We start from the raw sequence: 12116 nt of genomic DNA, 5'->3' as shown, positions 1-12116 counted from the left end.
GAGGAGAGGAGAGGAGAGGAGAGGAGAGGAGAGGAGGCTTGATATACACTCCTGCTGCTCCTCCTCTGCTCTTCGTTGTTTTCTGCCACCATGAACTGCTGCCATCTGCCTTAGAGTCAGCAAAATATAAACTAAAACCTCCACTAGCTGTGAGCTAAGTAAACCTTTCCTTTTTTAATTTTGGATGTCACTATTTTGTCCCAGCAATGAGTAAAAAGTAACTAAGACAAGTCTATCAGTCTGAACTTCTTTTTTGGCAAAAAAAAAAAAAAAAGACTTCCTATGAATACAATGGGTATCTATCTGTTCTGTACATCATTATATTGAGCAATGTTTTTGAAGTGGAATCTATACGATAAAAAGCACCTTAGATTTTTGTACTCAGACATAATAAAACAGATGCTAAGATAAAATAAATCTTTTGATTATTGCTCTGGAAGTTTTCTTAAGAATGATATTTTTGAAAAAGAATGGTATTTAAATTGCTTCACACTGTGATTTTCTACTAGTTCATAACTTCCAAATTTCACAGGGTTTTTTTTTATTTCTCCTCTATAAGTAATCTGGTTATTCTAAAATAAATATAGTAGAGAATAAATGTTACAGTGTTTGTTCTACTACCTCCTTCGATTTCCAAGGCCCATTATGTTTCACACTCACAAAATGATGCCTCTTGCTTGTGAATTTTCTCTCTTCTTTCTCATCAATGATAGGAAGAAAATTTCCTCTCCTACACGTAGAAGTAAAATCTACTTCTCAGCCTCCCTCCCCCTTTCCTCCATAACCTGGGCCCAAGGCCCACCCGGGGCATGATGGGTTGAAGGTGTCTATCTGTAGCAGAGCTGACTGTGGGACACCGGCTCCTAAAGGCTCCCCTTTACCAGCTGTCATTTTGCACGAAAAGATTATCGAATTAGAAACCCAGCACCTGCTTTCTAGTTTGTTGTTGTTCTTTCACTTTGCAGTAACATCACCATTTTTCTGTTTTCTCAAATTTTATGAAAGTAAAATTTTATTTCCATTTTGAGTATAACTTACATGGAAACGAAAGTTTGTTTATTTATTGTTTCTTTTGTTAACAATTTTTATAGAAAATACTCAATTTCATGCCTGTTTTGCAAAGGAAGCATGGATACCTGCAGGACTCTAAAGTTTAAATTTCTGATAAAATTGGTTCATGGGAAGAACGTGGCCCACCAAATCTCTCTAAATCTCTCTTCTGTTTGTAAATCCTCGATTTGGTCAGCAGGCTCTCTCTGCAAGAGGGCAACCTTTCTGGTCTTGTTGCCTTTTGATCCCTTCTCTGATGCAGGGGTTTTAAAGGGAAAATGGTAAATGGAGATACCACTGAGCCTTCCCAAAGATTCCTGGGCCCTGCTTTAAATTTCATTTTCTCATTTATAAAATAAAGGCATTAATAGTACATACCTCACAAGTTTCTTTTTTTCCTTGATTGCTGGGCATTGAAGCTAGGATTTTGCTCACAGTATCCAAGCACTCTGCTCCCAGCCACATCTCCAGCCCTCTCATTTTAATTTCTAATAGGGTCTCACTACTTTGCCCAGGCTGGTGCCCAACTTGTTCTTCCTGTCTCAGCCTCCCAAATACCTGGGATCATAGGCATGTGGCACCATGCCCCACTTAGACATTTTTCTTGTGATAAATGAGACAATCCATGATACTTGTATTTTTTTCTCTACTTTTAACTACCACTTCTACTGCCACAGGATTTGTTATTCACATACACCTACATTATGATTTTTTCACACAGACTTTCTTGAAAAGTTTTTGACATTTCTACATTGATCTTGAGACCTCCAGAGTATTAAAAATAAATGAGCGCTCCATAGAGAGTTCTGGGTCAATAGAGCTTAAACCTAGCTCTGCACATTGGAGTCACCTCGGGAGCCTTACAAATTACTGATGCTGGGAGTCCACCCCCAGAGGTATTAAATTGTTTGTCTTGGATACAACCTGAGACTTATAAAAGGCTCTGAGATGATTCTGGTGAGCAAGCACACATAAAACCTGCTATTTCTGTCTAAATTTAGATTCAGGCTGCCTGCAACCCCCCAACAAGGTGTTCTATCTTCAGTGCACAGCCAGTTCACAAAGGAACTCCTAATCCTTTGTGGTAAGAGTATCAAGATTTTCCTGGGTAGCTATTGAGCCATGATCTTATCTGTGAGAAACGCTATAAAATCTATTAGTGACCTGATAGGCTAGTATAGTTCAGATCTGAGCATCATTAGTGGATGCCTTCTATGTGTTCTTTGCTGAGCATTACCTGTTCTAGGAGACTGTAGCCACTGATAAAACATTTCCCATTGCTGAATTGACAGTAGTCAAAATAGCTTGTCACTGATTTCACAGGTTAGTCAAAATACTAATTACCAAGTTCTTCTTCACCATAAGACAAATATTTCAGTTATGTAGTCACAATTAGAATTGTGGTACCTGAGTCTTTTTCACAGACCTTGAGCCTGTGTCTGCACAATGACCAATCCTTGGCTTTCATTAGAAAAACCTTGTCCCTCTCCCTTACATCCCATCCCGCAGGCTTCTTGTTCAAAGCTGAGCCTGAATGCAGCCTTCCAATGCTGAGAATATTCTTTGTTAGCTCTCTTCAACCCTAATGTTCCTGAGAAACCTCTTCTCACTCCTTGACATTAGCACAGCTACATAAATAGTGTTGGGCAGTAATAAGAAAAGTAACACACACAAAAAGCAACGACGAATTGACAGCATCCATCTCCACTCTTGGGAGACCAACAATAGAATCTGGCCTAAGGCACCAAGTCAGTGACATGCTCTCCATGTACCAAATTGAGCATTTCATGATGATCAAGACTGAATTTCCTTGGTAGAAAGACTCCTTGAGGTCTGGCAGTGTGTGACATCCAGCAGGAGTAATCTTTTCCTATCTTTAGCTCTTGGGGCCCTCCGAAGAGCTGTGAGGGTCCAGAGGACAGAATCTCCTCACCTGTCACTGCCTGCCCTCTTCCTTTAGCACCCGTCCTCTCCATTTCCCTGCCACCAAATGTCTACCACCTGTTCTTGTGATCTCCCAGGCCCAGTTGAACAGAAGCATCGCTTGCAGGAGCTTTTCAATTATCATACTAGATCAATTAAGTAAAAACCTTTAGTTATTTCCATTTTAAAAAATATTGAGTGTTGAGGATCATTAACTTGGGCTTCTTTCTTTCTCCATCCCCCTATTTCTCAGCATCTAAAGTTCCCACGTCTTGTCTCTACTATGACATCTCCATAAAAATATTCCCACTATCGCTAAGAGGCAGGCATTCGGGTTTTTCAGTTGAATTTTATGCATGATCATCTAGATCCATCAAAGAGTTTGGTCCATGGAGACACAGGCTGGCTTTGATTACTCCACATCTGCCTTGCGACCCCAGGCATTCATCACCAGCTGGGCAGGAGTTGCTCCTGATAAGGCTGGCACCAGAAACAGCCCTCCACTGGAATGCATTGGCCCCATCCTTGTTTTTTCTACACTGCTTTATTCTGATTTGCAAAGATTATTTTTCCCTAGCAATCAATCTCTTGATTAGCTTACTATTTCCTCAACTTGCTATTTTCAAAAAGGAAAGTAGGGGGCAAACATGGCTTAGGCACAGAAGTGAGGCAAGAGCTGATGGGGTGTGTATAGCTCAGGACTTAGTGACTAGAGGTAGGACCTGGAGCAAGAGCTGTGGTACAGAAACACAGTACAGGTACTCAAAGTAGAGTTGATATGCTGGAGAACTTCATCACCAAGAAGGCCTAGAGGTACAGCAATGGCTCCTTTTCTTTTCTTTTCTTTTAATGTATTTAGTACAGGGTCTCACTACACAAATCGGACTCAGAATGATCCTACTGTTTTCAGCCTCCCAAGTGCTGGGATTACAGGCATGTGCCACCAGTCTCAGTCGCCATCTCAGTATGCCTTGGGGGCAGGGACTGCACAACATGCTGCAGCTTGAACCCCTGTCCTTGCACCTGCCTAAGCAGATTCTTTAATCCCTTGAGCTGGCTGACTGGCCTTTACAATTGCTTCTTTTCTAAAAAGTGATTTTTCAAAAAGTATTTAATATATTTTATGGATCAACTATTTTGGTTTTTTTAATAATTTTATTGAGAAATAAATAGCAATGTGACAGTTTCAAAACCAATTAGCGGGTCAGTTTTAATAATTAATACATTGCATATTGTTGTGTTCATAGTGTTTATTCATAGTACAAGATGCAGATGTGACATCCTGTCCAAACAGTTAGTACAAACCTTTCTTCTCATTGAATTAAGAAAAAGTAGCTGTATATGTCTCCTATTTCATACATACAGATGCAAATGGTCTTTCGTTTATATCCCCTTTTTTTGTTTACTTTTGTCAGAGATGGGTATCCCATTGCCATTTAAATATTGTAGGTGCGTGAATTCAGCAAAATAATCTAAGACAGTCCCGTAGTCCATAGTAGCAGTGGTCATCCGCAGGACCGGCAACATCAGAAGTTGTTGACTTGAGCCTAAAAATATGAAACACTTCATGAATTTGTGTGTCACCCTTGCGCAGGGGCCATGCTAATCTTCTCTGTGCATCATTCCAATTTTAGTATATGTGCTGCTGAAGTGAGCATAGTCAAGTATTTTGTTTCACACTAAATCTACAAACAGGGCCATTATTTGAATAAAGAGTAGACTTCCAAATCTCTTATAATAATTTTAAATGGTTGTACAGTTGTAGCATCAATTTCATATTGAAGTCGGAAATCCTTTTTGTGTTTGTATGGCCTCCTTTCTCAAGACTTTCACCAGCCCCTAACAATCAGTCTCCAGGGACTGGGCACCTGATATCTAGGTTCATGACATTTCTCATCTGGATCTTCTCATCTAAACTGAAGAGAGGAGTAAGCTATCTTTCACTGCTGCCTCTTCTAAAAACATATGTTTGTCCTGATCATGCCAACTTCTCGGCCCCCAGCTCTTCAACAAGAGGCCAGGGAGTATGCAGACATGCCCAGGCAAACCAGTCATCCCTGGATGAGGAAGGCATAGGCCAATGGTGAGTGAGATGGCTTTGCCCTTCCCACCACCAAGTAAGTGTTCGAGCAGGCGATGTTTTCACCTAACTGCACCTTAGTCCACATCCATACAATAAAATTAACTAGTAGGGATTGAAAGAGAGTATCTAAAGTACTTAAACTCAATACTTAGCTAGCATATGACAAATGCTTATCATTGTTAAGTAAGGAGGGCATTTTTAAATTTGGAAAATGTCTTGAGGTTTTCCCTCACGTTATTACAGAATTAACACAGGCCATTCCAGCCTTGACTGTACTAACTCACTTTAGCTTGCAAGAATCAAAAGTCAAGTCCAGTTCACTGGGGCTCTTTGAATTATCACAAGGATGCAAAGATGCTTCATAGAATTTAAGGACAGGGAGGCAACCTGGAAGGGATTAGGACTGTGAACCACTCTGATTTTCATCTCTGCTCTGATCCTACTCTCTGTGCCCTGCTCCCCTCTTTTCATGCTGGAACAGCTCTGTTTCCTTCTCAATCACATTAAAGCTTAGTGCATAAGTAACAGGCCCAGAACCTGAAGGAAATGAAATCGTTCCCTCCCAGTTCCCAACTCCAGAGTTTTAGACACATGTTTCAGATTTTCTCGACTCATTTGGAGGTTCTAGCAAAGGAATGAGGGTGCTCATATGCTTGACTGAAGAATGGCCCTCCTCCATGGAAAGGTCATCCTCTTCAGCCAAGGATGGGGTTGAACAGGTTGGGGAAGAACCCACAGAGAGCCATGAGGACGGAAGAGGATCTAGCCAGCTGAATCAGCAGAGTCAGCCTTGGTGACCAGCACGCTGATAGGTGCTGCAGCCACATCGCCTTCACATCCTGATTTTCTCAACTTGAATCAAGCACTCACTGAATACTGTCAGATTGCATGAGGCCAGCGCTCCTCTGGAAGCTGCTACTGCATGCAAGCTTAGGAGGTGAAGGCCGAGAAAGGAGACGTGGAGGGGAGTCATCCATTAATCCACCTGGAGATCACAGCTAGTCTGTAGTTAAACCTAATGACTCATGATAAAGAACAATTGTACTGTCCAAGGAGGCATTTCCTATCCAAATAAGAAATTTTATGAACAAGAAAACCCCTTAGAATTTAAACTTCTTCACCTAATATGCCAACTCTCCCTAAATTCATTTGTAAGTTTAGCCCAATTTTATCATAAGCCAATGTAGTAAAAGCCTTCTCACAAGTGCATGTTTCTTTCTTGATCTCTCTCTCTCTCTCTCTCTCTCTCTCTCTCTCTCTCTCTCTCTCTCTCTTCCTTCTTCTCTCTACCTTTCTCTTTCTTTTTTTAGAGCTCAGAAAGGTGATCAAAGGGTTTAAATGGGAAAATAGGCAAAAACCATGAGGGAAAGGTTGAAAATGAACAATGATGACAGATTCTCACTGACTAGATTTTATACCGTTGTAGAGCTTTAGCTACAATTGTGAAGCACTAAAAACAATCGAGCAAAGTGAGTGAGTATAAAATTCAAAAATAGATACCAGTGTAGATGATACTTTTATATATGATCAAGGACTATTCTATTTTCTATATTTTAACACTTTTATTGAGAAAGAAGCAGCAGTGAGGTAGTTTCAAAACAGGTTAGTAGTACAGTTACAATAATTACTACATTGTATATTGTTGTCTTTGTAGCAGTTATTCCTACTACAAGATGCAGACATGATATCTTGTCTAAACACTATTAGTTCAAAACCTTCTCATTGAACTATAAACTAGCTGTATATTTATGCTATTTTGTATATACAGATTTATATTTTTTCCACTACAAAATGCCCCATTTATATACCATTTTTGTTTACTTTTGTCAGAGATGTGTATTCCATTGCCATTAATATATTGTAGGTGCATGAATTCAGCAGAGTAATCCAATATAGTCCAGTAGTCTATAATAGTAGTGGGTCATCCACAAGACTGGCAATTGTCAGAAGTTGTTGACTTGAGCCTTTCACAGCTCAGCATATTAATATGGCTTTACTTTTTATACCTCATCTTTATACTTTTCTGCTGGATGGTGAAGACCAAGATAAAGCAAGACCTATATAACAAAAAATGTAACTTTTGCATCTGACAAGGTCAGTCAAATCCCCTCAGGACTTACCCTGAAACCCTGTACAGCAGTTTGTAGATCCTTTGTCAGTGTCAGCCACATGGATGAGTCGCGGCCATTGCCTGACCAATTTGCAATCTGAGAAAGCCTGAGAGAATGTTTTCTCCTCATGTGACTCTCCTTAGGCACACTCTATATCATTGATCATTTTCCTCTGTGGCCCCATAATCTCCTTAATCAGAAAATTTGGAATACTATTGAGTTACAGGATGTTACAGTACAGGTTCTCTTATGTTCAAGAACTATTCTAAATCAGTGGAAATGAGCTAGTCAATCAATGGAATCACAAAATAACACACTATACCCCATAAGTATGTATAATTATTATATATTCATAAATTTTTAAAAACTTAAGGAGATGGAAATATTAAACACCCTGATTTTGTTTCCTCATTGTGTATGTACATTTAGTAAAGTATCATACTGTATCTCATAACACAATGTAAACAATAGAATGTAGAGCAACTATGAGAAGCAAGGTGCAAAATGAATTCCACTGCATGCTAATATATATATATATTGAATTAAAGAATACAGGTGTATGTGTGACATCCATTTGAATTTACTTAGTTTTGCTCTACATATCTGTGAAAAGCCAGAAAATTGACTCCAAGTTGCTCATACCCAGTTAGTGGGGTGAGAGCAGAGGAGGAGATGAGGGGGAGGAGAGAGGGAATCACCTCACCTTAGCATTTTCAGAAATTTATTGTTCTGAGCCATACAGAAGCCATCTAATCAGAACTTTCAACAGATGCATCTTTATTTTAAAAATTATAATTTTGACCTAAAACAAAATTTGCATGACTTTTAAAAATAAAAGCCTTTAAAATGACTTTTAAATTTGTAATTGCATCAATCCCCTTGGACAGTCTAAACCTGTGCCAGGCCCCCAGCACTCACTAGACTCTATCCAAGTAAATCAGTCCTTCACTTGATTATATTTAGAAATAAGAGTGAGACTGAGCAATGTCTGGCCTTATCACGTGAAATATAATCACCCAGAGAAAGGGATTTTTTTAATTCCTTGATGAATCCTCTGTCCCCTAAGACTATCTCATATAATTGTGTCCCTGACAGAAGGAGAATGTGAAGTGATTCTAGGAAGGAAATTGCTTTTAAATACAGCAAAGTGTTCCCAAAGGCACACATCTAAGTCCTGCTGGGAAATAAAGAACTCCCCAGACAGCTCTGCTCAGTGAAGTGGGTTTACACAGGGTTGCAGGCACCAGCAGGGACACTCTTTGAAACAGGGTTTTGATCCTCGCAGAAAGGCTCCCTCGGGTGAGTGTGTGGGAGAGCTTCCGGCTACCCTGCGCCGGCGGGACCTACTGGTCACACCCCAGGCGCATCATGGGTGAGACCCTCTTCCACCTCCTTGGGATGCCCCCCACCACTCCGCAGCACCTCGCCCACCCTGCCCTCTGAGTAGGAATTTCTGCCTCATTCTGGGAACCCCCAGGCCCAGTCCTAGCACAGGCCCCATGAGTGTGTGGGAGAGCTTCCGGCTACTCTGTGCTGGCATGACTTACTGGTCCCAGCCCAGGTGCAGTGTGGGTGACACCCTCTTTCACCCTTTTGGGATGCCCCCCATCACTCCGTAGTACCCTCCCATACCCCGCCCACAGAGTAGGAATTTCTGTCGCATTCTGGAAACCCCCAGATCCAGTCCTAGTCCAGGCCCAGTGAGTGTGTAGGAGAGCTGCCTCTCCCCCCTACTCCACCTTGTCCCCTCCAGACTCATCTCAGGCTTGGCATACAGGCCTGGGGTGAAACCCTGCAGCTGCAATCCCTGCAGAGAGTGTAGGGAACAGAACCACCCAGCTAATCCAGAAGCAGAACATCTTGCCAGAGGGGCACAACAGGTTCACTCCCAAGGGCATCAGCAGGAAGGAGCTGAGCACAGCAGCCAGACCCAAGCCAGGCACAGCTGGATAAATCCAAACTTTGTAGATCTATACCTGAGCTTCAATAGGTGCTAAGGTTATAACTGCAACAAAGATCTACAACAAATGTCAGAAGACAGTGCTACACAAAAAGACAACGAGAAGGAGCAAAATGCAATCTCAGAACCCAAACCCACCCATAACAAATGCAAATGACACTAACACAGAACAAATTAGGAATCACACAGCTGAAAGCAATGAATCAATGGCTTCTGAAATAAAGAAACAGCTGCACAAAGGTATAGAAGAATGCAGATTGGAAATGAAAAAAGAAATCCCTGAATTAATAGCATCTGCAGTAAAGAATCAAATGCAGAAACATATGGAGGAAACCCAATGCCCACCCAGAACAAGTGCAAAGGACACTAACTCAGCTCAAATGTATGAATTAATAGCATTGATAGTAAATAAGCAACAGCAGAAAGTCATAGAGGAGCTCAGAGTGGAATTCTTTTCCTCTAGCTCAGCTCAAATGTACGAATTAATAGCGTTGATAGTAAATAAGCAACAGCAGAAAGTTATAGAGGAACTCAGAGAGGAATTCTTTTCTGAAATAGAAAGTCTCCTTCCATACGGTGTGCCTCATGGGAGAGGCCCAAGACTCTCCCGACCTGGGCCTTGGTTTTACCTCTTACTACCCGAATGACAGAGGCACTAACCCTCTCTGATCCCCATTTTCCTGGCTACCTAGAAGTGGGGCAAATGTGTTCATGTAAAACAAATAAAATATGTGTAGCAACAATCCCAATATCAGGTGTATTGTAAGTGGATCAAAAGGTCAACTGTTCAGTTTACAAACACATCTTTTAAAGATCTTTTTCGTATGCACCCTATCACCAGTTGCTCACCAAGAGCTCTGAGGTTTTCTAGAGCACATACCATGAACTATCAGCATTCTTGAAAGTATTATTAACATCATTATAAGTGAAGAAAACACCACTATAAATGTATACAATGAGGAATTATGATTCAGAGTTTTATTTCTATGAAACAGGATGTAAGAATTAGCAAATGGGGAGAAAAGAAATCTGAAAACTTTGGCTGCATTACTGGTTTCCTCTGGGAAAAATAGATTCTATATTCAATAAGAAAACTGTTTTCACTAGGAAGACTCTCCACATGTGCTTATAATGTGCATGGTTCTAAAACAAATTAAATGGGTAGGTATGAATTATAGTTGTCCTAATCATGTATACACATAATTATAGGGGACTGTGCTAGTGAATGTTTATATAAGCTAACTCATTAGTCACTAAGTTGATTTACCACAAGTGTGTACTTAGAGTATAGCAATGAAACTTGAATTACCAGCTCACTGTTAGTAGAAACTGTTTATTCCATTTTTAGCAAACTTCTGTTAAGTATCAGATCCTGAGCTTACATGCTGGTGTACAAAGACGACCGAGCTCAGTGCCTGGGCCTCTCTCCTCCCCTCAACTGCCTGAGACGCCACAAACATGAGCACCTCAACTTAGTTTAGGGAGCACTCTGACCACTGTTACGCAGCCACTGCCTATCCTAGAGTCACACGTCGTATGCTATGCCCAGTGAAAGGAGTCAGAAATATCTTGATACTCCAGGACAGTCTGAAGAACTTTGTGTAGCCTAATGAAAGCACCAACCCTGATGTTTTGACTGTTTGTAATGTGGCAGCTGAAACACAGGGGCTGTTGACCAAATTTTTCAAGAAGTGAGAACTCTGTATGAACTGACTCTAGAGAGCCTTCCCTTTGTTCTGAAGGGGCTATGGCGTCTTGTACCTCAGTGAAAGGATCTAAAGAAGCCTAGATGTTCCCTTCACAGGGCTGGACCTCTGCTAGCTCAGTTTGGCTTGATAAAGCAGCTGCTGCCTGAGGAAATACCCTGCCTGGCTCTGAAGGAATATAATGAATGAGGCTGGTGTGATGAATTTGAGTTCTACCATCACCTAGAAAGGGACTTGAATAACTTGTCAATGTGTGCTACTTTTGTTGCACCGGTTCTTTTTTTAACTTCTAGGTTTATTAGTACATGTTTGCAGGGCATAGTGATTGAATTCCTCATGGGAAGTTGTGGTATGTGGACACAACATGTCTTAATTCTTTTTATGTCTGCTTCCCTCCCACCTTTCTGCATCTCTTGGTCCCTCTTCCCATTTGAAAAAGACTTATCTCTGTTTCCTATTATCTTATCTGTCAATTTTTTTGCTGTTTATTTATACTTGAGGTTTTTCATATAAGGGAGACCATGTGATACTTAAGCTTGTGTCTGATTGATTTCACTATGTAGTCTCACAGTACATTGGTTCTTAACACACAATCACAGGGTTGCAGCAAAACAAATACTCATTTTGTGCCATACTGTGTTGATTAGGAGTGTATTCAGCTGCAAGTAGCAACACCATCAACTAGAATGACTTACATAAAAGTTTTATTTTTCTCACATAAAATTCCTAAAATTTATCTCAAAACCCTACAAAACCAGTGCATAATCCAGTCATTTATAATGACTGGTTAAGTTCCTGTCAACTGTTTCTATGTCCCTTTAGAAAGAAAGATCAGAGACGGGCAATATTTCAGGAATGCAATTATCCTAGGAAGACTATGGCAAGCCCCTGCAGATAATCCACTGGCCAGAAAAAGGAAGTACCAGGAGGAAAAGAACTGGGAAGCAGATGTGTGAGGCAGCACCACTCATGGATGTAGCAGATGGTACTGAAACAAGTGGGTAATTTGCCTTATATACTTGCTAATGAAAGTAGATTAAAGGATCAGCCAAATAGCTCAGCAGATTAAAGCACCTACAAGCAGGCACAGGGGCCAGGAGTTCAATCCCCGGGCCTGCTGTGTTGGCCCCACACCCGGGGTGCGCTGAGAGGTCAATTGAGACTGGGCGTGGTGCCGCCTGCCTGTAATCCCAGCTCTTCGGAGGCTGTAAACAGGCAGATCACTATGAGTCCAATCTAGTAGTGAGACTCTGAACATCTTATAGACCCTTCCCTAAAATACA

At 41.0% G+C, this 12116-nt stretch overlaps 1 protein-coding gene and 1 non-coding gene across 2 annotated transcripts in view; one reads left to right on the top strand and one right to left on the bottom strand.

The window, feature by feature from the left end:
• Nucleotides 1-12116, top strand: part of Lhfpl3 (LHFPL tetraspan subfamily member 3) — a 627386-nt gene that overhangs the window by 346957 nt on the left and 268313 nt on the right. The window lies entirely within an intron of this gene.
• On the bottom strand, nucleotides 4523-4631 carry LOC111817741. The gene has a single exon (XR_002821870.1). It is a non-coding gene; the product is annotated as a U6 spliceosomal RNA (small nuclear RNA).

Source organism: Octodon degus, unplaced genomic scaffold (assembly GCF_000260255.1).
Source record: "Octodon degus isolate 3935 unplaced genomic scaffold, OctDeg1.0 scaffold00068, whole genome shotgun sequence".
In the NCBI taxonomy this organism is placed as follows: Eukaryota; Metazoa; Chordata; class Mammalia; order Rodentia; family Octodontidae; genus Octodon; species Octodon degus.
This window is presented reverse-complemented; position numbering and strand designations above follow the sequence as displayed.